This window comes from Salvelinus sp. IW2-2015, linkage group LG14 (genome assembly GCF_002910315.2).
Source record: "Salvelinus sp. IW2-2015 linkage group LG14, ASM291031v2, whole genome shotgun sequence".
NCBI lineage: Eukaryota > Metazoa > Chordata > Actinopteri > Salmoniformes > Salmonidae > Salvelinus > Salvelinus sp. IW2-2015.
In genome coordinates, this window is record NC_036854.1 from 45,389,798 (window position 1) to 45,416,240 (window position 26,443).

The 26,443-nt window shown below is 40.3% G+C and overlaps 1 protein-coding gene and 1 long non-coding RNA gene across 2 annotated transcripts in view; both read right to left on the bottom strand.

Annotated features, from left to right (window-relative positions):
- The window catches only part of LOC111973606 (cadherin-12-like), a 213,753-nt gene that overhangs the window by 164,734 nt on the left and 22,576 nt on the right, over positions 1-26,443 (bottom strand). The gene's annotated exons all lie outside the window — the stretch shown is intronic.
- Positions 13,566-13,991, bottom strand: LOC139028627 (uncharacterized). The gene is made up of 2 exons (XR_011480824.1): positions 13,837-13,991; positions 13,566-13,734 (listed from the first exon to the last, which is right to left on the bottom strand). It is a non-coding gene; the product is annotated as an uncharacterized lncRNA (long non-coding RNA).

Below are 26,443 nucleotides of genomic sequence, written 5' to 3' on the forward strand. Positions count from 1 at the left end.
TCTGTATCGGAGCAGTGAATTATTACAGGAGTATAAAACCATGCAGGGGCATCTGCCATGGTCACCATATCACCTGCCATTGGTTTGAGACTGGGGGGGCTGCAAAAATGTCCGCATCCCTTATTCAATTGTTCTACACTTTCTTCCCTGTGTAAGATAAATATGTAGAGCGAAATAATCAAATCAAATTGTACTTGTCACATGCTCCGAATACAACAGGTGTAGATCTTACAGTGAAATGCTTACTTACAAGCCCTTAACCAACAATGCAGTTTTAAGAAGATACCCCCCAAAAAGTAAGAAAAGTAATAATTAAAGAGCAGCAGTAAATAACAATAACGGGGCTATATACAGGGGGTACTGGTACAGTGTCAACGTGCGGGGGCACCGGTGTCAAGGTAATTGAGGTAATATGTACATGTAGATAGAGTTATTAGTAGCAGCAGCGTAGAAGAAGGGGGGGTGCAAATAGTCTGGGTAGCCTGAACAAGAACTGTTCAGGAGTCTTTTGGCTTGGGGGTAGAAGCTGTTTCAACTGAAGTCATTCAACTGAGGTGCTCTGAGGTTTATGTGGTACCTACACTGCCAGTGTCTCTTATTTATCTTCTTTATTTGTTTTCTGGTGACCGTAGCCTAATTGCACATTTGATAAGTGGTGACTGGATGTAGAAACGCTACTTGCTCCCTTGCTTACCATGATCAAGTAATTAAATCATACCTCAACTGCTCTGCTGATTACTTACCCCTTGTCTTTCTATGCCTGACTCATATGTGAGGAACGACTTGTTAAATGACAATAAGAACGTCAATTTTAATGGGCTAAGTTCAACAAGAGGATAGTAGATTGGACAACTTGACACATTAAGTAATATCATTATCTTCCACATAGTAACACTTTGTATCATACTATGTGAGTATGAAATACCTTACATGTAAACCGCATCAAAACATACCATCTTAGTAGTACAGGTAAACTGATAGAAAACAACACCTTGCATTCAGTAATATGAAAAAAACAACATGAATGAAGTATTATCAAACTTGCTGTAAAATTTGCAAGGCAAGGCCAAACATTGCACTCAGACTGTTTGGACACTGTATCAGGAATAGGGTGCCATTTGGGACAAAGCCGTTGTCAATCTGCCTTATTTACACTTCACTCTGATGCAGTTAATGAGAGACACAAGCTTTGTGTTGGAATGTTGTTCACTTTTTGACTTTCAGGGTCATGTGACACACTCTGTGAAAAGCTTAGATAAGATGGCGGGGCTGAGGAGGGCGCGTGTCTTGCTGGTTCCGACTCGACTTTGCTTTATGTCTATTTTGGCGTTAATTATTACTTTGATTGTTCAGAATGTTTGTTCAATCATTTCTTACGACCAAAACACACTTCTGGATCATGAATCAGAAGCTACACACTTCTCTCAGTCTCTCAGATCTCAAATATTAAATTTGCTCCCCACACAGCAGGCTTACCTGTTGCTGCTGACAAAGATGACCGAATGCAAAGCTGTCAATGAAGAAGAGGAAGGGAAGGGGACTACAAGCACAGTCTCTTCTTCCTATTGTCATCCTGATAGCTATTGTCCAATTGCTGGAAAATAAACTTTTTGAACTCCGAGCAAGGCTTCAATTTGCAGAGACATGGCTTACGAACAATATACTTGACTCTGTTGTTCAACCAGACAGCTTTTTAATTTTCCATATGGATTGAACGGCGGCTTCTGGTAAGAGTAGGGAGGAGGGGTATGTTCCTCATCTGCAATTCCTGGTGTACCGAAATTGAAAACTTCTCAAGCCCGTGATTACACGACCTGGAGTTTCTGATGCTAAAATGCCAACCCCACTATATGCAGAGGGAATTCACGTGTGTTATTATCACAACTGTGTACATACCGACACAAGCAAAACCCAAGGCGGCACTCCACGAACCGTACGAGATCATTTGCCAGCAAGAATTCTCTCACCCGGAAACAGCCTTAAATGTCGCGGGTGATTTTAACACAGCAGGTTTAAAAATGTTTTTCCAAAATATCACCAACATGCATCCTGCCCCAGAAGAAAATAATGATGTGTGTTGGGCCATGTACAGTATATACAAACATCCATGACACATACAAAGCCCTCCCCCGCCCCCACTTCTTCCAATGAGATCACATCTCTCTGTTCCCACTACCAGACTACAAGCAGCAACAAAGAAGGAGCCACCAACACAGAGAAGGACTTATGTTCAAAGATGAATGAGTACAAGGCAAGCAGGTACGAGCTCTGCAAATACATTAGGGATGCAAAAAGACAATACAGACTCAAACTTGAATGTATGTTTGACAACTCAGACTCATGTGGCAAGGACTACATTCTATCACTGACTACAAAGGCAAATCCAGCTGTGTAGTGCCCAGCCTCCCCATCTGCTTCAAGGAGAGGAGAAAAACAAGGTGACATTGCCAAATAACTATCGCCCCGTCACACTCACCCTGGTCATCATGAACTGCTTCAAGAGGCTGATCATGGCTCACATCAAGGACAGCATGCCAGACACACCGGACCCACTCCAATTTGCCTACCACCAACAGATCCATGGAAGATGCCATTTCTATAGCAATTCACACATCTGGACAAGAGGAAAACCTACAGTATGTTAGAATGCTGTTCATTGACTACAGTTCAGCATTCAACACTATTGTTCCCTCCAAGCTCGACACCCAGCTCAGAGTCTGGGTCTTGACGCCATCCTCCGCAACTGGATCCTGGACTTCCTGACGGGCGGACCACAGGCTGTGAGTATTGACAATAACATTACACAGTACCATTCAAAAGTTTGGACACCTACTCATTCAAAGGTTTTTCTTTATTTTTATTATTTTCTACATTGTAGAATAATAGTGAAGACATCAAAACTATAAAATAACACATATGGAATCATGTATTAACCAAAGAAGTGTTGGATAAGTCAGAATATATTTTAGATTCTTCAAAGTAGCCACCTTATGCCTTAATGTAGTTTACACACTCTTGACAATCTCCCAACCAGTTACACCTGGAATGCTTTTCCAACAATCTTGAAGGAGTCCCCAAATATGCTGAGCACTTGTTGGCTGTTTTTTCCTTCACTCTCTGCAGTCCAACTCATTCCAGACCATCTCAATTGGGTTGAGGTCAGGTAATTGTGGAGGCGTCTGGAGGTGTGTTGGTCATTGTCCTGTTGATTAAATCATTGACAGTGTCACCAGCAAAGCACTCCCATACCATCACACCTCCTCCTCCATGCTTCACGGTGGGAACCACACATGTGGAGATCATCCGTTCACCTACTCTGCATCTCACATAGACACGGAGGTTGGAACCAAAAATCTCACATTTGGACTCATCAGACCAAAGGACACATTTCCACTGGTCTAATATCCATTGCTCGTGTTTCTTGGTCCAAGCAAGTCTCTTCTTATTATTGGTGTCCTTTAGTAGTGGTTTCTTTGCAGCAATTCGACCATGAAGGCCTGATTCACGCAGTCTCTTCTGAACAGTTGATGTTGAGATGTGTCTGTTACTTGAACTCTGTGAAGCATTTATTTGGGCTGCAATTTCTGAGGCTGGTAACTCTAATGAACTTATCCTCTGCAGCAGAGGTAACTATTGCTTTTACTTTCCCGTGGCAGTCCTCATGAGAGCCAGTTTCATCATAGCACTTGATGGTTTTTGTGACTGCACTTGAAGAAACTTCCAAAGTAATTGACATTTTCCTGATTGACTGACCTTTATGTCTTAAAGTAATGATGGACTGTCGTTTCTCTTTGCTTATTTGAGCTGTTCTTGCCAAAGTATGGACTTGGTCTTTTACCAAATTGGGCTATCTTCTGTATACCACCCCCTACCTTGTCACCACACAACTGATTGGCTCAAATGCATTAAGAATTAAATACATTCCACATTTCCTTTGAACAACGCATACCTGTTAATTGAAATGCATTCCAGGTGACTACCTCATGAAGCTGGTTGAGAGAATGCCAAGAGTGTGCAAAGGTGTCATCAAGGCAAATGGTGGCTACTTTGAAGAATCGAGTGTTTAACACTTTTTTGGTTACTACATGATTCCATATGTGTTATTTCATAGTTTTGATGTCTTCATTGTTATTCTACAATGTAGAAAATATAACAATAAAAAAATTGAATGAGTACTTGTGTTCACACTTTTGACTCTGTACTTTATACATTATCCTGTATTAATATTATGCTAAAGTACTTATTCTATTCTACTGAGCCATTTACTTTATGCTCTTATTCTTTATTTTATTATTTCTTATTGCTGTTTCATTGCCAAGAAGGAACCTGCAAGTAAGCGTTTCGTTGGACGGTGTATATCATGTGTATCCTGTACATACAACTAATACAACTTGAAACTTTAAACAGATTTTGAGCAGCATGTGAGATGATAATGCTGTGTTCACAATGTGTGGGTGGTATGTTGCATACATCCATACACTGATGAGAAGGGCCTAAACTATGTTGCATTTTGAATTATTATTTTTTGGGGGGGTTTTGCTGTAAAGTGTGCTATAAATGTGTTTAATTTTCTTGGAAAATGTCATTAACATAAACATTTTAATAACATCCAATAGTTATTTGGAGGGCATATCTGATACGGGCCAATGAGCATTCATAATAATTAATAACGTTTTTTTTTTTACTTTGAGAGGTTCTTCTTAATTATATAAAGCCACAAATGGATTCATCATTTGACTTCATTTGATCTTAATCATATTATAATCATGTAGAATGTAGACACAAATATAATACTTTTTTGTATTTACATTTTTCTGAAATATTGTATGAAAATATCCAATTAACATTAAATATGCACATATTTGCATAACGCAAATCAATTTTTCTGGACACTGGATAAAGTCAGCCTAAATATTGTTGTTACATTTCGTTAAGACCCTCCAGGACCAGACTTGTCCAGAGCAGATTGCTGGTATATCCTTTTTTCAAATCTACATGTATGTATGTAAAATGCATTTTTGGTGCAGTTTTCCAAAGCAAATGTTATCATGAATAAAACATTAACAAAGTATCAACAATCTTCCTGAATGGCAAATCTGGAGAATATATCTAAGGATAACCACATAACATTTAGTGAATGCAGATGCTTCTGAAGCTGAAAAAAAGGTGTTGGTGTGTGGGAAGAGTCTGAATTTCAGGAGATGACAAATACACTGAATTTAAACGACCAAACGCCTATTTAGACCCAATCACCATCTCTTCAAAGTAAGTTACTAAATATAGCCCAGTTTGAAATATTATCTATGAAATGGGCTTTTAAATTATGTGCAATTTAATGTAGTGAGCTTTGCAATTATTGATCTATGTCCATTTTAAAGTGGTTAAAATTCATTAAAATGTTGATGATGGTAGTATGATAAACTAAAGAAAATATACATTTGAATCAAGTTTTGAAATTTGAATGTTTACTTTTTGAAAATACTTTTATTAATTGACCAAAATCTGAAAATTGATAGGTCGATGCAAAAATGATTACAGTTTTTATTTTGTATTTCTTCCACTTTAACATTACAGAGTATTTTGTGTAGATTGTTGACCAAAAATGACAAATCAATTTTAATCCCACTTTGTAACACAAAATGTGAAGATATCCTAAGGTTCTGAATTCTTTTGCAACACTTCTTCCATGACAGTTTTTCACCTTATCGATGATTTCTCTCTTGTATACACACGTTCCTACACACACTTGCTTAAAGGAAGCCATAATTCAATGTGGGCAACTAAAACTTGCACTGTGAATAATTATTTTTCAAAGGGTGAGCATGCATTACATTTCAGTATACACAATGTAGTGAGTTTTGTGATTACAAATATAAATTGAACTGCAGCATAAGCAAAAAAGAACAACAATGTGTTAGGTTAATTCAGTCAAACATGGAAAAACTATGTTTGTTGAGATTTGTATATATACTGTCTACCTCAGAAGGCCTCTAAGGTTTATTAAAAAATGGTTGAAGAGTTTTTAACATAGAAGATACATGCATGATGAAAACATTGCAATGATTCTTCATCCATACACAAGCTACTGCATTGAATGTGCAAGGGTCAAGACTTCCCTGTTTTTGACCGCTTCTCTTGTTTTGACAAGATAAATCATGGTCTCCAAGGATGAACATTGGCAGACTAGCACGACAAGCTGGCCTGACATGTCACTCTATGATAAGGATACACTCTTGAACTATCATTTGCCTGTTCACCATGGCATGTCACTTGTGATTTGTGGCCAAGGCTAATGTAACAGCATGAGGGGACAGTAGAGGGTAGCTGTACAAGACAATGATTCCCAACTGTGGGAGTCGCGGGAGGATTTTAAGGGGTTGCAGGACTTGTGCAAGAATATATAAAATATATATATAATAATAATATTATTTTGCAAGGTAACCGCCGCACCCAAACTTTTATTTTATAAGGATACTGCTGCACCGCTTACTGTTGCTGACTTTATTCAACATTACCGCTACACACAGGCGTGCGCTGCACTGCTTATTGTTGCTGACTTTGCACGTCCAGCACGTCCGCAGTGAGGAAATGGCTATGTTCGGAATCGAGGGTTTTTCGCGCTGCACACACTCACTGACCAATACAATAATGTCCTCGCCCCACACACACCCACACACTAATCCAATAAAATTGTAATTCTGCAACATTGTTTTGTTTTAAATGTGACACGTCCAATCAGATAATACACATCTTCTTCTGACAGCTAGCTTGATTGACAGCTACCTATGCAGATGTGTTCTGCAGGCATTGCACACGTGGATAGTTAGCTGTCATGTCATTTAAATAATGTACGCTAGCTGTCAGAGTAAAATCATGGACAACTTTTTAAAACGTGCAGCTCCCTCTTCATCTACTGCTGCTTCCAATGTCAACAACAAGGCAGACAACCCGGTCCCTGTCAAGAAGAGAAAATACAACCCGACTTGGTTTCACTATTATAGAAGACAGGTAGGATGAGTGTAGACAGCTGTGCGTCCTATGCTACGAGCTGTTAGCTAATGAGAGCATGAAACCCTGCAAAATGAAAAGGCATCTGGACAACAAGCATCCAAGCCACAAAGATAAGACAGCTGACTTTTTTGAAAGAAAATGTAAATATCTGGATGCCTCACAAGATTCATTGAAGAATGTCTGCAAGGTACAAGAAAAGTCACTTTGCGCATCATACCTTGTGGCCCAGTGCTTTGCCAAGTGCAAAAAAGCCCATACCAGCGCAGACGATCTCATGCTCCCTGGTGCGAATTATATGTGCACTGAAATCTTGGGAGAGTCAGCCAGCTGCCAACAAACTTAAAACCATACCCCTATCCAATGACACCATGAGAAAAATAATCCAGGACATGTCTGAGGACATAACGCGCCAGACATCAGAGCGCATCAGTTCAAATGTCAATTATGCACTGCAGTTTGATGAATCCACAGATGTGACTAACCATCCAATTCTAATGGTCTATGTCAGACATGTCTGGGATAATAACTTTGAGGAACAGTTCCTTTTTAGTGCCGATTTGCCTACCAACACCACTGTAGTGGCTGTCTTTAACAGACTGGATATGCACCTGTGCTCCGTGGGCCTCGCCTGGGTGTGTCGGTGTGACCACAGTTGGGGAAGCGGCGAGGATGGGAAAGCACTCTGGAGTAGTAAAGCGGATCCTGGAGAGAGCACCAAGTGCGAAGTGGAACCACTGCTTCCTACACAGGGAGGCATTGGCAGCGAAGGACATGGTGCCTGAGCTCCACGACTTTCTCCAGGATGTGATCAAGTGTGTCAACTCTATCAAAAAAGTTCCACGAAAAGCAGGTCTTCTGGAGGGATATGAGGAGCGAGCACCCGCAGGTGCCATATCATGCAGATTTCCGCTGGCTTTCCAGGGGTAAAGTGTTGGGTCGCCTTTTTGAGCTTCAAGTGGAGATTACTGCATTTCTTTCAGAAAACAAGGCACCTCTGGCTGAACATTTCGATTGTGAGGAATGGCTCGCAATGGTTGCCTACCTGGCGGATATTTTTGATCATCATTCGCTCAATGTGTCAAAGCACGGGACGGGGGCACAATCAATTTGAACAGAGGGACAACATTTTGAAGATGAAGCTTACCGTTTGGGCAAATCATGTTTCTAACGGGAGGATTGGGATGATTCCCAATGCTGATTTCGAGATTCAGAATCTGATCAACAAAGTGCACAGTGACACTGAAAAAAAAAACAGTTAAACAGCATCTTGGTAAGCTGCAGGGAAAGTTTTGCAACTACTTCCCGGAGGAAAACAGGAGACAAGACGACTGGATAGAGGATCCCTTTCGAGTGGAGATGACAAGTGTCACATTGCCAAGCAATGAAGAGGATCAGCTGGTTGAGCTGTCATTTGATTGTGGACTGAACATGCGCTTCCCGGAAATGACACTGCTACTGTTCTGGCGCAGTGTAGTGGGAGAGTATCCTGCTCTCGCCTGTCATGCAATCAGAATCATGCTACTGTTCAGCACTACCTATCTGTGTGAAAGTGGCTTCTTTGCTATGGCCGTTGCTGAAAACTAAAAGCAGAAACAAACTGGACAGCCAGCATGACCTCCGAGCTGCTCTGTCAACCAGCACCCCAGACATCAATAAACTTGTCAAACTGAAGAAACACCCCCACTTTTCCCACTGATAGGCCAAACACAGGCACAGGCACATGCATACTCACTCACTCACTCACTCACTCACTCACTCACTCACTCACTCACTCACTCACTCACTCACTCACTCACTCACTCACTCACTCACTCACTCACTCACTCAATAAATAAACGGGTACATGAGTTATTGTTCAGTATTATAATTCGTATTGTTAATTAATTCTGACATTCATATTACATTTATTGAACTAGTTAAAAACTTACACCTTTTAAAAAAACTTTTCAAGGTTGTGACTATTCACATGGTAATTGCTGATTACGATATCCTAATGTTTGTTGTTTTTTACATTTTAAACACTGGTACTGTATGTGTTGCTGTTCATTAACATTATTGGACTGGTTTTGATGTGATGTTCTCAATCTGATAATTTATTACACCCCACTCCTGAACTGGTTGCAAAATGAAATGGCTTACTCCCCTGAATTGATAATAAATGTTTTCTCAGTTAATATGGCTGTGTAATGACTTTCTTTAATACCGTAATAGTAGCCCATTGAGACAGAGTCTCTTTTGCAAGTGAAGCCTGCCCAAGAAGGCAGCTGCAATACAACATTACAAAATGCAATCCTCAAAAGTCCATAATATTGGGTTGCAACCCAATTGTCATTGTCAATGTTGGGTCCCAGTCGATAACCACTGGTATAAGACATCATATGAATGATTTGTAATTATTAAGAATCTTTAACTCTCGTTATCACACCAATACAGTGCATTTGGAAAGTATTCAGACCCATTCCCTTTTTCAACATTTTGTAACGTTACAGCCTTATTCTAAGATGACACAATTATTTTTTCCCCTCATCAATCTACAATCAATACCCCATAATGACAAAGTGAAAACAGGTTTTTAGAATTTTTTGCAAATATTTTACAATTAAAAAACAGTAATGCCTTAATTACATAAGAAATTCAGAGACGTTGCTATTGACCTCAGGTGCATCGGGTTTCCATTGATCATCCTTGAGATGTTTCTACAACATGATTGAAGTCCACCTGTGGTATATTCAATTGATTGGACATGATTTAGGAAGGCACACACCTGTCTATATAAGGTCCCACAGTTGACAGTGCATGTCAGATCAAAAACCAAGCCATGCGGTCGAAGGAATTGTCCGTAGAGCTCTGAGACAGGATTGTGTCGAGGCACAGATTTGGGGAAGGGTACCAAAAAATGTCTGCAGCATTGAAGGTCCCCAAGAATACAGTGGCCTCCATCATTCTTAAATGGAAGAAGTTTGGACTCAGCAAGACTCTTCCTAGAGCTGGCCACCCAGCCAAACTGAGCAATCGGGGGAGAAGGGCCTTGGTCAGAGAGGTAACCAAGAACCAGATAGTCACTCTGACAGAGATCCCGAGTTCTTCTGTTGAGATGGGATAACCTTCCAGAAGTACAACCATCTCTGCAGCACTCCACCAATCAGGCCTTTATGGTAGAGTGGCCAGACGGAAGCCACTCCCCAGTAAGAGGCACATAACAGCCTGCTTGCAGTTTGCCAAAAGGCCCCTAAAGGACTCTTAGACCATGAGAAACAAGATTATCTGGTCTGATGAAACCAAGATTGAACTCTTTGGTTTGAATGCCAAATGTCACATCTAGAGGAAACCTGGCACCATGAAGCACGGTGGTGGCAGCATCATGCTGTGGGCATGTTTTTCAGCAGCAGGGACTGGTAGACTAGTCAGGATCGAAGGAAAGATGAAAGCAGCATAGTACAGAGATGTCTTTGATGAAAACCTGCTCCAGAGTGCTCAGGACCTCAGATTGGGGCAATGTTAACCTTCCAACAGGACAACAACCCTAAACACACAGCCAAGACAACACAAGAGTGGCTTCGGGACAAGTCTCTGAATGTCCTTGAGTGGCACAGCCAGAGCCCGGACCTGAACCCGATCGAACATCTCTGGAGAGACCTGAAAATAGCTGTGCAGCTACGCTCCCCATCCAACCTGACAGAGCTTGAGAGGATCTGCAGAAAAGAATGGGTGAAATTCCCCAAACACAGGTGTGCCAAGCTTGTAGAGTCATACCCAAGAAGACTCAAGGCTGTAATCGCTGCCAAAGGTGCTGCCAAAGGTTCCAAAGTACTGAGTAAGGGTCTGAATACTTATGTAAATGTGTTTTTTTAAATGTATTTATTTTTTATATAAATGTGCAAATATTTCTTAAAACCTGTTTTTGTTTTGTCATTATGGGATATTGTGTGTAGACAGATGAGAAGGGGAAAAAAACGATTCCATTTTAGAATAAGGCTGTAACGGAACAAAATGTGGAAAAAGTCAAGGGGTCTGAATTCTTTCCTATAGCACTGTACAGTACGTGTCCCAAGTCCAGATGTTGGTGTTCGTGACCTACATATTGCTAATGCTTATTGAATATTTACATAGACTTTAGAGTATGTCTGGAGGGCATACGGAGTGTAGTTACTGTAAACACATGACTCTAAATTGTAGGCTTGATAGAGCAGTAGCTCTGGCGTCCAAATGTCATCACAGCCTTATATTGGCATGTTGAGTTGCCGTATCTTTAGAAGTTGTAGAGACAGTAAAGGGTGTTTTATGTGTTGTATTACAGTTTTCATTTTACCAATTCTATTTTATTGCGGCAGTTTTCTGAGTAAATTACCATGCAAACTTCCATACCGTATATACTCCATTCAGACACTTCCTTAAGCAAAAATCACATGATTTCACATGTGGAAATTCACGTAATTTCGCACTTGAAATGTGAAAACATATTTTTTGGAACACTTCACACATGAAATTTCACATGTAAAACATTTCACAGGATCATGTTTTCACAAGTGCTTTTGTCAAATGTCTAGGTTCAGGATATCAAATATATAAAAATGTTGCATCCCAATGTTGTTATTTAACATTTATTTGACTTGAGATCATGTTTTCACATGTGCTTTTATCACATGTAGTTTCATGTTATCAGATGTTGCTTTACATGTTGTCACACGTTATCACAAACTTCCCGTGATCAGTGAGATCACATGGGAAAACATGTGAACACGTGAAATGCATGTGTTTTTTTCCATAAGGACTGTGTTTTTACTGTACTTTCAGAATAGCTTTATCCAGAAGTGTATTATTGGTAAGAAATGCAAGTATAACAATTTGTATATATCAAACTAATGAATTGTGATAGCAATAATTATTTTCATTATACTTGCATGACGCAGCAAAACTTGTGGAAGAGTGGTTGGTCGACAGGCTTTGTGTGTGAAAAAGTCTGTGCTAACTGAGTAAAACAGGAGGAAGATGAATGTTACCTGTTACTTGGTTTGTTTTCTTTCGCTCTGCAATTTATCTTGTCTTTCTTAAACATCTATTCTACAATTCTAATGAGACCAAAGGATCTGCTTAAGTACTGAAATCTACCTAATTTAACTTATTCATCTATTAGGGGAGATCTCCGTAATCTAGCAGACACAGGTCATTTTGCCAATTATTTATTTATTGACCTGTATGCTGACGTGAGCATGCCTAATGTGAATGCACTCAAAAAATATGAGATGTAATACATTCACATATTTCAGTTGGCACCAAATAATGATCTGTTCTCCAACCTATTTTAATAGTGCTATATGTTTTGTAAATGGTACAATGCTATCTGTGTAATGGGATTTCTCCTTCATTGTATAGACCTGTCCTTGAATGTAATTCACCAGAGGTAGCACCTCTGCACCTAATTTCATTAAACAGTAGATTTTGCCAACTCAGCGAACTGAAAATGATGCATTTGACCTTGGTCTCAGCAGGGGGCTAGGAAGGGGTAAATGGTGAATCAGACCTTTTGAGCTGGCTACAAAAAATGCACAGGGCCTCGTTTTAAAACCAGCCATGGCGAGCAAACTGAGCTAGCTAAGAGACTGCTTGCCCCACTCACCACACTTTTCTCATTTCATTTTCTGCTCAACTGCAGTTCAATGTGAAAAAATGATATTTGTTCCAACACGCTGTGGATTATTATTCAAACAGAGCCTTATTATGAGATGATAGAGTTAAAAACAAATGTAGAAACCAAGCCTACCGCTATGATCATACTGCTTATGCTAATGATTCCTAGCGTGTGTGTGTGTGTGTGTGTGTGTGTGTGTGTGTGTGTGTGTGTGTGTGTGTGTGTGTGTGTGTGTGTGTGTGAGTGCATACAGTCATGACTCATTCAGAGGGGGTCCATGGTTCTAACATCGCAGGGTGTTGATGGAAGCAGATTGGCAGACTGAGGCGAGGGAGTCAACACTTTCTCATAGCCTTATAATAGTTAATTGACTCTACTCAGTTAGGGATGGATTCAGTGGTCTAATCTCCTCATCTTGAACTAACGTGGCTTTTAAAATAGATATTGGAAATTATTACAATAATTATAGCATTGAATTAAATGCATGCAGACATATTGTATACAAGCGGAAGATGATGTGTTTGGAATTTCTGCCTTGGGGCTGCTTTCTGACCATGAATATGTTTTCTAACATCATGTATGATTTAATCTGACCATCCTCTGCTCAATGAACAATGTACTGTTCTATTGATAGTTCCAATACCATTATGTAGCTCCAGATGTAGGATCTTAATTTGACCAGTATTGTCACAGATTTGGTATGGGCCCTCGGATCCTCAAAAAGTTCTACAGCAGCACCATCGAGACCATCTTGACTGGCTGCATCACTGCTTGGTATGGCAAATATGCTACAATCGACAGCAAAGCACTACAGAGTGCGGACAGCCCAGTACATCACTGGGGCTGAGCTCCCTGCTACCCAGGTCCTCTATATCTGTCACGGTTCTCTAAAGTAGAACCCAGAAGCAGACCAGGACAAGGAGAGTAAGACGAAGGTGAGTATTTATTTACAAGTTTAAATGTAGTGATAGAAAAATCCAAGTAGCGGAGCGGGCAGCGGAGGTGAGTTGATGGAATTGAGTAAGCAGATCCAAGGAAGTAACTGAAGTCACCGACGACCAGGTAGGGATGGGATGAGTGTTCCGGGTGAATGACTGTAGACAGAAAAAACGGAGGTAAGTTCAAGGCAAGCAAGACGTACAAAACAACAAAACAAACTCTATCAAACTGGAGGCTGATACGCTGGCACAACATACTGTTCATGGCTAACGATCCGGCAGGGAATGGATGTCAGGTCAGCGCTTATGAAGTGGAGGGGTGATGATCAGGACCAGGTGTGCAGATAGCTGATGGGATACAGGTGCGGGTACTCAGAGATCCTCCAACTAGCTACGTCGCCCGGCAACCAGACAGGGTGTGTTCCAGGACACCGGGAAAAAACACTCCAGGACAGAACACAGGCAAAAACAGACTCAGGAAGCGGAATTCGTGACAATATCAGGCGGTGTCAGAGAAAGGCCCCAAAAATTGCCAAAGACTCCAGCCATCCAAGCCTTAGAATGTTCACACTGCTACCGTTCGGCAAACGGTACCGGAGCATCGGCTTTTGGACCAACAGGCTCCGAGACAGCATCTATCCCAAAGCCATAAGACTGCTAAAAAGCCATAGGACTGATAAATAGTTACCCAGACAATCTGCGCTGACCCTACCTTGCACTGACTATATAAACACTCACAAGACTATATACAGTGCATTTGGATATTATTCAGACCCTTTCACTTTTTCCACATTTTGTTACGTTACAGCTTTATTCTAAAATTGATGAAATAAATCACTTTCCTCATCAATCTACACACAATACCCCATAATGACAAAGCAAAAACAGGTGTTTACAAAGAAATGTTTGCAAATGCATAACATTTTTAAAAAGACCCTAAGCACACAGCCAAAAAGTCTCTGAATGTCCTTGAGTGGCCCAGCCAGAGCCCGGAATTGAACCCGATCTAACATCTCTGGAGAGATCTGAAAATAGCTGTGCAGCGACGCTCCCTAGAGTATCTACAGAGAAGAATGGGAGAAACTCAAACACAGGTGTGCCAATCTTGTAGCTTCATACTCAAGAAGACTCGAGGATGTAATTGCTGCCAAAGGCGCTTCAACAAAGTACTGAGTAAAGGGTCTGAATACTTATGTAAATGTGATATTTTCAGTTTAAAACCTGTTTTTGCTTTGTCATTATTGGGTATTGTGAAAAAAAACTATTTCATCCATTTCAGAAAAAGGCTATACTAATGACATCTAACCCATTGTATTCGACGGATGTGACAAATACGATTTGATTTGAAAATAATCCTGCAGCAAAAGGATTTGAGTGTTGCTTGATCTGTCGATAGGCTATTAGCTGGTCAAAATTAGGCTGCATGAGAAGTGGAATACGTGTTATCAGTGAATTTATGTCAATCACGAAGCTTATCTGCATTTCCTGTGATGCACGAAAATTGTAAGCAACAACAGTGTAATCAAATTAAGATCCTAAATCTGTATGTTCAAATGTACTGTGGTTTATGTTCAAATGTTATCATGGGTTGCAATTGATAACAACATGTAAACAAGCAGCATCCTTATTGACCTCCAAATGCGAAATGAAGCTGTTTATAAAGTGTGTGTGTGTGGGGGGGGGTGAAAAGGTATGAACTTTCGTTGTAAATCTTTAGAGCCTCAATTCGATGTGGTGGTGGTGAATGTGGCGGTGCTGCTGTGTTTTTGTCATCTGGTCCTGAATACTGAAAACAATCCCTGGCAACAGAGGTGACAGGGACCATTAGGGGTGCAGAGGGTGATGTGTTTTCAATTAATGGGGAAGTCCCTCTTTATTTTCCCCTGCATTAAAGTCTTCCTTGCTCTAGAAAACCCTGGTGTTCTGTTTGAATTGAATAAGGATTCCATAAGTATGAGGGGCCTGGCTACCGGGCTACCCCAGCCCCTTTCATTTATTTATCTGATAACCAGTCTCTAAAGAGCCTCCCTGGATGCTGTTGCTAACACTCCATACCATATTTGTGTCCAAAATAGCACCCTATTCCTTATGTAGTGCACTTGGGATACATCCCGTGGCTCTCCTTCCCTTTTCTGAATATTCGTTTTACTCTTCCGAGGCCTCAGTCTCAAATCCCAAGATAATCTAATGAACACTCTGCTAGTCCCCACCATTACTCTGGAGTGGTCTGGGCCCTCAAAGGCATTTATAAAGCTACTTAAATACTTGCGCTCTTAACACTGAACTGGAGTGACACGGGCAGTACTTTCTGAGCATTTAATGAAAGTAGTCTTGACTTGAAAGGGTAAGAATCCTCCTCTTGACAGTGTGGCTGGTCCGGTTATGCTGTTGTCCACATTAAGGAGGCTGGCTATACTGAGAGTCAATAGATGTATTATTACTGTAAGGTTAGATTAATGGCAGAAGGTGAACGCTAAATTGCTAATAGGCAGCTGCCACTATGCCTGGGTATTAATGTATGATGTAGTGCTGCTGTCCACAGAGTTTATTAGCATTCAACAAACATCCATTATACAAAGTCAAGCCAGGGCCCAATATTTAGAGGGAGTTTGGGTATTAGAAGTATTTCAAGCTGTTTCAGTTAATTAATTGGCTGTCGTTTATTAAATAAATAACTTTTTGCCACTCACTGAAGGTCTCTTAGCATAGTAATCAAGCACGTCATTCTTCATATTAGCACCTCTAACGTGGTAACTTTAATCACTCTGCTAGGTATTAAAGGTGGCCTATTTCAGATACACAGTACTCAAGTGAAATAGCTGCCAAACGGTTATCATGTGGAGGTCACAGGGAGGCTGAGTCATACAAGTGCAATAGCCTGGATGAACAATCAACAGTCAGTCTCTCTCTCTCCCGTGATGGTGTTGACACACTGAGGCAATAATTTAGTATAGTACAAGATACTGTTAAATAGATGATGAATTATATGTAAATTTCTCTTCCCATATGTCATAGTTAGTGAAGTTGATGAGTGCCTAATACCTCAGCCTCATTTCCTTCCTTGGTATTGACAAGCTAAAGACTAGAAGTTCTCTCATATACACTGAAAAAAATAAAGGTTCTGAAATGGTTTTTCCTCAGCTCTTAATTATGGCTGCAATCCCGGTAACGGGATGATATGACAACAGCCAGTGAAAGTGCAGGGCGCCAAATTCAAAACAACAGAAATCTCATAAATAAAATTCCTCAGACATACATGTGTTTTATACCATTTTAAAGGTAATCTTGTTGTTAATCCCACCAAAGTGTCCGATTTCAAATATGCAAATAAGCACTACAAACGATTATGTTAGTTCACACCAAACCACAATAAGCACAGCCATTTTTCCAGCGAAAGATAGCAGTCACAAAAAGCAGAAATATAGCTAAAATTAATCACTAACCTTTGATGATCTTCATCAGATGACACTCATAGGACTTCATGTTACACAATACATGCATGTTTTGTTTGATAAAGATCATATTTATATAAAAAAATCTGAGTTTACATTGGCGCGTTACATTCACTAGTTCCAAAAACATCCAGTGATAGTGCATAGCCACATCGTTTCAACAGAAATACTCATCATAAATGTAGATGATAATACAAGTTATACACATGGAATTATAGATATACCTCTCCTTAATGCAACCGCTGTGTCAGATTTCAAAAAAACTTTACGGAAAAAGCAAACCATGCAATAATCTGAGACGGAGTAAGGAACAAGAGTCAAATTAGCCGCCATGTTGGAGTCAACAGACACCAGAAATTACATGATAAATGTTTCCTTACCTTTGATGATCTTCATCAGAATGCACTCCCAGGAATCCCAGGTCCACAATAAATGCCTGATTTGTTCGATAATGTCCGTTTTTTATGTCCAATTAGCTACTTTGGTTAGCGCGTTTGGTAAACAATTCCAAAGTCACAAAGCGCGTTCACTAAAACGTGATGAAATGTCCAAAAGTTCCGTAACAGTCAGTAGAAACATGTCAAACGATGTATTGAATCAATCTTTAGAATGTTGTCAACATACATCTTGAATAACGTTCCAACCGGAGAATTACATTGACTTCAAATGAGCGATGGAACGGAGCTGCCTCTCACGTGAACGTGCGTGGTGAATGCATGGTCACCTCATGGCAGTGGTTACTCATTCCTGTCTCCTTCGGCCCCCTTCACAGTAGAGTCATCAGACAAAGTTCTACTGACTGTTGACATCTAATGGAAGCCGTAGGAAGTGAAAACTCATCCATATCTCGCTGTAATTTCAATGGGAGCTTGGTTGAAAATCTACCAGGACCAGAAAAAATCCAAACAGGATGTGGAACTTCTCAGGTTTTTGCCTGCCATATGAGTTCTGTTATACTCACAGACATAATTCAAACAGTTTTAGAAACTTCAGAGTGTTTTCTAATAATATGCATATATTAGCAACTATGACTGAGGAGCAGGCCGTTTACTCTGGGCACTTCTGTGCACCTTTCATCCAAGCTACTCAATATTGCCCCTGCAGCCATAAGAAGTTAAGGTTCCTTGGAGAATTCTTGCTGATAAAGAACATTTGAGTTAAGTGTGGGATTCTTGGCATTCTTCAGAATTCTGAAAGGGTCTTGAAATGTATGGAAGCCTGCAGATGTGTTACTTTCATAGCACACAGCAAATTGGCCAGTGTTAACTAGTGTTGATTTTTCAGTGTAAAAGTTCTAATATTGATTCAAGAGTAGTTAAATGAACACTGTATAGAATTCAATTAACACTCAGTGTTTTAAAAGAATCCCAGTGTTGATGTTAATAACCGGAGTTGACCTGGAACCATGCTCATCATTATCATATTTCCCAGCATGCTCTTTTGCAGGAAGATTTTTAGAATTGTTTGTTTCAATAGCTATGTTTTTGCATGCACATTGATAGATGAATTTATCTTATGCTACTCAAATATAAATAACATACATTTTTCTAAACTATTCCAATCTGTTACTTGGACTTATTACACCCGTTACTGAAATGGTTGTTCCAGTTAAAATGTTTAAGCTAGTCTCTTATGTACAGTCTTGGTATTTTTGGTATTTATTAGGATCCCCATTAGCCTCTCCAAGAGCATCAGCTAATCTTCTTGGGGTCCACATGAAACATGACATAATACATAGTACAGAACATCATTAGTCAATGACTGAAATACATCAATTTAAAACGTCACACATAGCCTACATATCAGTACATACACATACTATCTAGGTCTAATACATAGTACAGTGCAAATTACAATACAATACATGAACTCAGCAAAAAAAGAAACATCCCTTTTTCAGGACCCTGTCTTTCAAAGATAATTCGTAAAAATCCAAATAACTTCACAAATCTTCGTTGTAAAGGGTTTTTAACACTGTTTCCCATGCTTGTTCAATAAACAATAAACAGTGAATGAACATGCACCTGCGTTTGGGTCGTTCAGACACTAACAGCTTGCAGACGGTAGGCAATTAAGGTCACAGTTATGTAAACGTCGGACACTAAAGAGGCCTTTCTACTGACTCTAAAAAACACAAAAAAAAGATGCCCAGGGTCCCTGCTCATCTGCGTGAACATGCCTTAGGCATGCTGCAAGGAGGCATGAGGACTGCAGATATGGCCAGGGAAATAAATTGCAATGTCCGTACTATGAAAAGCCTAAGGCAGCGCTACAGGGAGACAGGACAGACAGCTGATCGTCCTCGCAGTGGCAGACCTCGTGTACCAACACCTGCACAGGATCGGTACAACATCACACCTTCAGGACAAGTACAGGAAGGCATTAACAACTGCCCGAGTTACACCAGGAACGCACAATCCCATCAGTGCTCAGACTATCTGCAATAGGCTGAGAGAGGCTGGACTGAGGGCTTGTAGGCCTGTTGTAAGGCAGGTCCTCACCAGACATCACCGGCAACAACGTCGCCTATGGGTACAAACCCACCGTCGCTGGACCAGACAGGACCGGCAAAAAGGGCTCTTCACTGACGAGTCGCAGTTTTGTCTCACCAGGGGTGATGGTCGGATTCGCGTTTATCGTTGAAGGAATGAGCGTTACACCGAGGCCTGTACTCTGAAGCGGGATCGATTTGGAGGTGGAGGGTCCGTCATGGTCTGGGGCGGTGTGTCACAGAATCATCCGACTGAGCTTCTTGTCATTGCAGGCAATCTCAGCGCTGTGCGTTACAGGGAAGGCATCCTCCTCCCTCATGTGGTACCCTTCATGCAGGCTCATCCTGACATGACCTTCCAGCATGACAATGCCACCAGCCATACTGCTCATTCTGTGAATGATTTCCTGCAAGATAGGAATGTCAGTGTTCTGCCATGGCCAGCAAAGATCCCGGATCTCAATCTCATTGAGCACGTCTGGGACCTGTTGGATCGGAGGGTGAGGGCTAGGGCCATTCCCCCCAGAAATGTTCGGGAACTTGCAGGTGCCTTGGTGGAAGAGTGGGGTCACATCTCACAGCAAGAACTGTCAAATCTGTTGCAGTCCATGAGGAGGAGATGCACTGCAGTACTTAATGCAGCTGGTGGCCACACCAGAAACTGACTGTTACTTTTGATTTTGACCTCCTTTGTTCAGGGACACATTATTCCATTTCTGTTAGTCACATGTCTGTGGAACTTGATCAGTTTATGTCTCAGTTGTTGAATCTTGTTATGTTCATACAAATATTTACACATCTTAAGTTTGCTGAAAATAAATGCAGTTGACAGTGAGAGGGCGTTTATTTTCTTGCTGTGTTTATATAAAAAGGCATTGTCTCTTCACAGTCCGCGTTGTGTTCTTTTATCAGTTTTTTTCACTCGTTGAGCGAGTCTTTTGTCTCAAAAATGATGCTTTCTTGTTTTTGAGATATTTAGCACCAGCCTATTGCTAGTTACCCATTCAAAAACTGACTGGAACTCTATCTTAAGTGTCTTAGTTATTTATTCATAGCCGACGTGTATATTGTTAAGTCATCAGCATACATACATAGATACACAGGCTTTATTCAAGGTCATTTGTAAAAACAGAAAACAATAATGTCCCTAGCCAGCTACCCTGATGTACACCACAATCAACTGAATTTGCTGGCTGCCCTGCAGTACACCTCACTCAACTGAATTTGCATGAGAGAGGCTTCCATCAACGAAAACCCTCTATGTTATATTAGACTCAATCCATAATAAGGCAGAGGATGCAAATCCATAGCACCTAAATTTTTTCAGCAAAAGGTTATGATCGATGACATAAAAACAGCTCCCACAATCTTATTAATATCAATTTCTATCAGCCAATCATCAGTCATTTGTGTCAATGTCGAGGATGTTGAGTGCCATTCCTTTTAAGCATGCTGAAAGTCTAGTTAAATTTGTTTTCTGTAAAAAAGCTTTGTATTTGATCAAACATCATTTTTTCCTACAGATTGCTAAGTACTTGCTAAGTATTCTTGGGTAGCGGAATGACCTTTGCCTCCCTCCAAGTCTGCGGGCACACACACCATCTTCTAGGCTTAAAGATGTGGCAAACAGGAGTCACAATTTATTCAACTACCAACCTCAGCAATTTACCATTCAGGTTGTCGGTACCAGCTGGTTTGTCCTCATATATAGATAGCAAAACATTTTTCACCTCTTCCACACCCACTTGGTGGAACTCAAAACTACAGTGCTTGTCTTTCATTATTTGGTCCATTATGCATTAATATGAAGGCTCAGCATTTGTTGTTTGCATGTCATACCTACGTTTTCTAATCTTTTCATCAAAACATATTTTAATGTGGTTGGCAATATCAAAGGGTTTTGTTAAGAACAAGCCATCTGCTTCAATAAAGGATGTTCTATAGTATAGTTTCTTATTATTTTTGTTTAGTTTAGTTATGTGATTTCTAAATTGACTTTATGTTTGACAGTCTGCTGTGTTGTCAGACCTATTCCCTTTGCCTCATCCCTCTCAGCCATACAGGTCTTCAATTACTGGGCACATGCCTATCAGTAACCGGAAGAAGCAGTTTCATAAATGCTTCAAGTGCAGCGTCTATATGTTCCTCATTACACACATCAGACAAACAAATATTTTTCAGAAATTCGACATAGGTATCATTGCAAAACCTCTTGTATGATCATTTATACAAAATTCTTTTTTTTCTAGATGTGGCTATTGCAGTATATTATGATCACTACATTTGATGGGTGTGGATACTGGTTTTAGAGCAGATTTTTGCAACATTAGTAAAGAAGTGTTCTGTTTGTAAATACCTGATGGCTTGAACCAGATTGCAGGCAATAGTTAAAGCTTGGAGCTTCTTTTTGAGTGGGCAGCTTGATGCCAACCAGTCAATATTTAGGTCACCCAGAAAATATACCTCTCTGTTGATATCACATATTATCCAACATTTTACGTATATTGTCTAAATACTGACTTTTAGCTCTTGGTGGTCAATATCAACTTCCTGCCAGTGTAATGGGGTGAGTGACTGGTTGCCGGGAAGTCAGGCGCAGGAGAGCAGAGATGGGTGATAACAGGAGAACTTTAATATACATCCTGGCCCAAAGGCACAGGCGAGGCAGCACAAAGCACAACCACGGTAACATGAACTGGATTAAGCAAAACAAACAAACCTAGCGCAAGCCAGCCTGTAGCGTAACACCCTACACAAAGAACAATTCCACACACAGACATTTGGGAAACAAGGGTTAATATACATATAGTCTGATGAGGGAATGTGAACCAGGTGTGTGGGAAAACAAGACAAAACAAATGGAAAATGAAAGGTGGAGCGGCGATGGCTAGAAGACCGGTGACGTCGACCGCCGAACGCCGCCCGAACAAGGAGAGGGACCGACTTCGGAGGAAGTCGTGACAGCGAGAATAGGCGTTAGGTGATGCAGATGAATCTGTAGCCATATTACTTCCATATCATCTGACATAAGATCCTCTTTCAGCCTTACAGGAATAGGACTCTGGACATACATGGCAACACCTCCTCCATTTGCATTTGTATCTTTCCTTTATATTCAATAACCATGTATATCTAGTACTGCATCATCAAAGGAATTATCTAAGTGTGTTTCAGAGATGGCCAGAATATGACTGTTTTCAAATAATTATTATTTCAAGTTATTATTAATAAGTTTTCTTGTACCTTGTTGCGCAGGCTACATATATTAATATGGCCTATGTTTAGTCCTTTTCTGGTTTTCTTGTTTGTTTTTAGTGCTATTCTGAGAGGCTGATCCGAGGTAGACATTTCAATCAATGGTACTGAGTGGGCTGCTCACAGTGGGCTTCTTCCTTAGTCAGACAGTTTCAGTGCAAACAGTGGAATTCAATTCTACGTGCATATGATTATTGCAGACAATACCCTCAGAGCTAACAGTTAAGGAACATAGATTAGGTTATTTACATTTACTGCAATTCTATTTCTCTGGGATAAAATATGATTTCCATGTCTTCTGTTGCTTAATATGACAAGGAGGACTGGAACACTACCAAACCCAGACCATCAGTCTCTTAAGCAGTTCGCTATGTTGAGATAATCCTGGAACCCCAGCTGTTAGGGCAAATCCCATTCCTGTCTTTGCAGAGTTTCTTCCGAACCCCTTCTATAGCAAGGGAGAGAGCCAGAGATGAATGTCCTCTTCCCTGTACAAACAAGGATGTTCAAGAGAATGTTGTTGTCCTTCTTTAGTTCCTTAGATTTCTGAAAGTGAATGTCGTTAAATCCAATGTGAGTGACAATGGTGCCAATATTAGAGTAGTTGGCTAGAACTGTGGGCAGGAAGTAGTTGATGTCTTGGACACAGGCCTCGGGTAGGCCAAAATCTCTCACCATCGAGCTTCCCACGACGATGGTGGTCATGATGGAATCCGATGGGGAAGGAAGATAGGGAACAGAATGGGCCTGCCTCAGGCAGGGGAGGAGATGTACTTCGACTCATGCAAGCTTGACTCACCGCACATGTACAAATAGCAGCTGATGGCGTCGGAATCCTTGGGAAGATGGAGGAGGGCCCAAGAACTTGTTGCATTTGGTCAGCAACCGGCTGAGCTGTGGAGGGTGGCCCTGGATGGCTGCTGGCTGTTGGTGTACTCCTAGGATCAGAGCTGACTCCTGGGGCCGGTATGTCTGCCTCCAGTGGGGCAAAGCTGATTAATAGCAGGATTTGATATTCTAGAATATATGGAGGCCGACTAGACTGTCTCCCACCAAACCACCTTCACCTTGCCAGTGTCGGGTCTCCCACTGGTAATGGAGTTGAGCTTAACATCTGTCCAGTGGATTGGAGCAGGTCAGTACCGCACGACTCATCAACCCTTGGCTGTAGAAGGCATTCAGAACTGAAATTCTGTGTCTGGGCTGCATCAAAGTATCTCAGAAAGCACATCTTCTTTTTCCAGCAGCTGAGCTAGCAGCCAGAGAATCTCTGCCCTAAGCTGCTTGATGATGATCCATTTGGAACAGACAAAGAATATATGTTAATTTATCAGTACCACCTTATTTTCCTCCCCTTTCTTTGATATCATCTCGCACGTAGCCCATTTGAGACCAGACATAGACACAAATAACACTGGTGTTTTGACTTTAGCACTGCTAGCGTTATCTTGCTCTGCTAACATGATTACTAATCGCTAACTATTGTTTTTTTTATAGCAGAAATCTGGGACACATAATTGTGGTCCCAACCAAAAAATCGAACTGTGTCGCGGAATCCTTAGCTAGCTGTGTCGCGGAATCCTTAGCTATTAGAACTATTAGAACATTATTAAAAAAGATTCTATGAAATCTATTTCCTAAAAACAACAGACAGAGTGTAGACAATACACTGATCTGTTGCACGCTCTGATCACTTCTGTTGTGTTTTGGATTTTTGAGATCCTATATGGTTCCCTTATGGCATCGCTCTCGATAACCTAATTTGGTTCCAACTTGCACTTATATTTTTAAGAGTGTACAGAGCACTACAGACACAACTCACAATACATCATTTTAAAACTAAGCCAACACTACCCCCCTGATTTGAATCACATGTGTGATCTTAGCAGTTGGCTAGAGGCTGTTCCTAGGGTGCTTAGTCTGTAGTTATGTCACAAATCACACACTATTCCCTATGTTGTGCACTACTCTTGAACAGAGCCCTAGTTCACTACATAGAGAATAGGGAGAATAGTGTCTGACATCACTGATGATGTGTGTTTTGGTGATCAAATATTTCTACATTATCATGGAAAGGATAACATTTGCACACAAATAGGAAAAGCTCACTTTCCCCAATATAACTTTAACTTGCAATGACTGTTTTGTGGTATGTCTGGCACCTATATTTGCCTTAAGAGGCCAAAGGGAGGAACATTTTTCATTTTCTCTCCTTTTCCTCTGAACACTCTTTGCAAGCTCTACTGAAATATTGAAAAGCCAGAGTCTAATGCTGACAATAGCTATAAAAGGCTTATGAATAACTTTATATACAACGTTTTCTCTTCTACTGACGATTTTGGTTTAGCTCTGACTCATGTTGGAAATATTTCTAAGAAATGTTGAAAGGTATTTTCACAGGTACAGGTCAATTTGAATTGTTAAAAAGTAAAAATGGTTCCTAAATTGGCAACAGTTTCTGGATAGTTGTGCAGTATAAAGCAGGGTAGCCTGCATTCAAATGTCCAAATCGTCCCCTAGTGGCCTCATGGGTGGAATGTTATTAATATTTTTCCTAATTTCCTAATTAATAAACACTATTTCAAAAAACAAGCCAAAAATCTGGTGTTTCTAAGTCAAACGGTTTTGTTATTTCAGTCTTCTGTTATGTATATAAAGTGTAATATTTGCATCCCGAAATTGAATACACTTCAACTCTATATCTATATCTATATCTTAAGACCATAACCATGTGTGTGAGGTGTATCCTTTTGTTTCAAAGTAGATTTGTTTAAGACTACCAAGAAACACTCTGTGTGACCCTGATTTAGCCCACTGCAGTAAAAGGTTTTAATGATCATAACTCTTTTATAAAATGTTATAAAAACTTTATTGAATGCTGAAAGAACCACTAAGTTATAAACAGTCCACTGAAAACTGCATTTTTTCCTCACAAAATAATTATGAATAAGTTACTGATTATAAAAAATGGAATGCAAGACAGTGAGACGAGACAGTGAGACATAATCAATCAAGTAAAACAGAATCAAATAAATTGCATTCCTGACGTATTAGTTTAGTAGCTACTACTATACCATGTGGTGAAATTAATTAATCTAAAGGTTTCYGATTAAAATGAGAAAGTATTGATTCAGCGGTGATGAGAAGTGTCGGAGTGAGACATTGCTTCCCTAATCTGAAGATACTAGCTAAGAAACTCTTCACTTCCCTTCCCCCAACCCTCCAGCTTCTAGGCTTAATCATGATTTCCCCAGTGCAATTATTAATTATGTAATTCACGCTCCTAAAAAGATAATACTTCATCCATGTATTTCCTCAATGGTTGAAAGATGTCACATTTTCTTCTGCTGTTGGTGACATTCTCATGCATGCTCTCTCTCTGATTAGAATTAGAATTTTCCAAAGTCCCCTACACAATAATTACCTATAATGCATATCTACTGCTATTTTAGTTATCAGTTAACACGACTATTCTGTCATCATTTATTTTATTTACTTCTTTAAGAAACTTGGGGTTTTTCTGTATTATTGTTTAACATTGGTGGGGCATATTATTCAGTTTTAATGCTACTCCTGAATCACTATGATGCATATCTCAGGAGGCTCATAATATTGGCCGGAATGGCACAAAATGTAATAGCATCAAAGACACCGGGAAACCATGTGT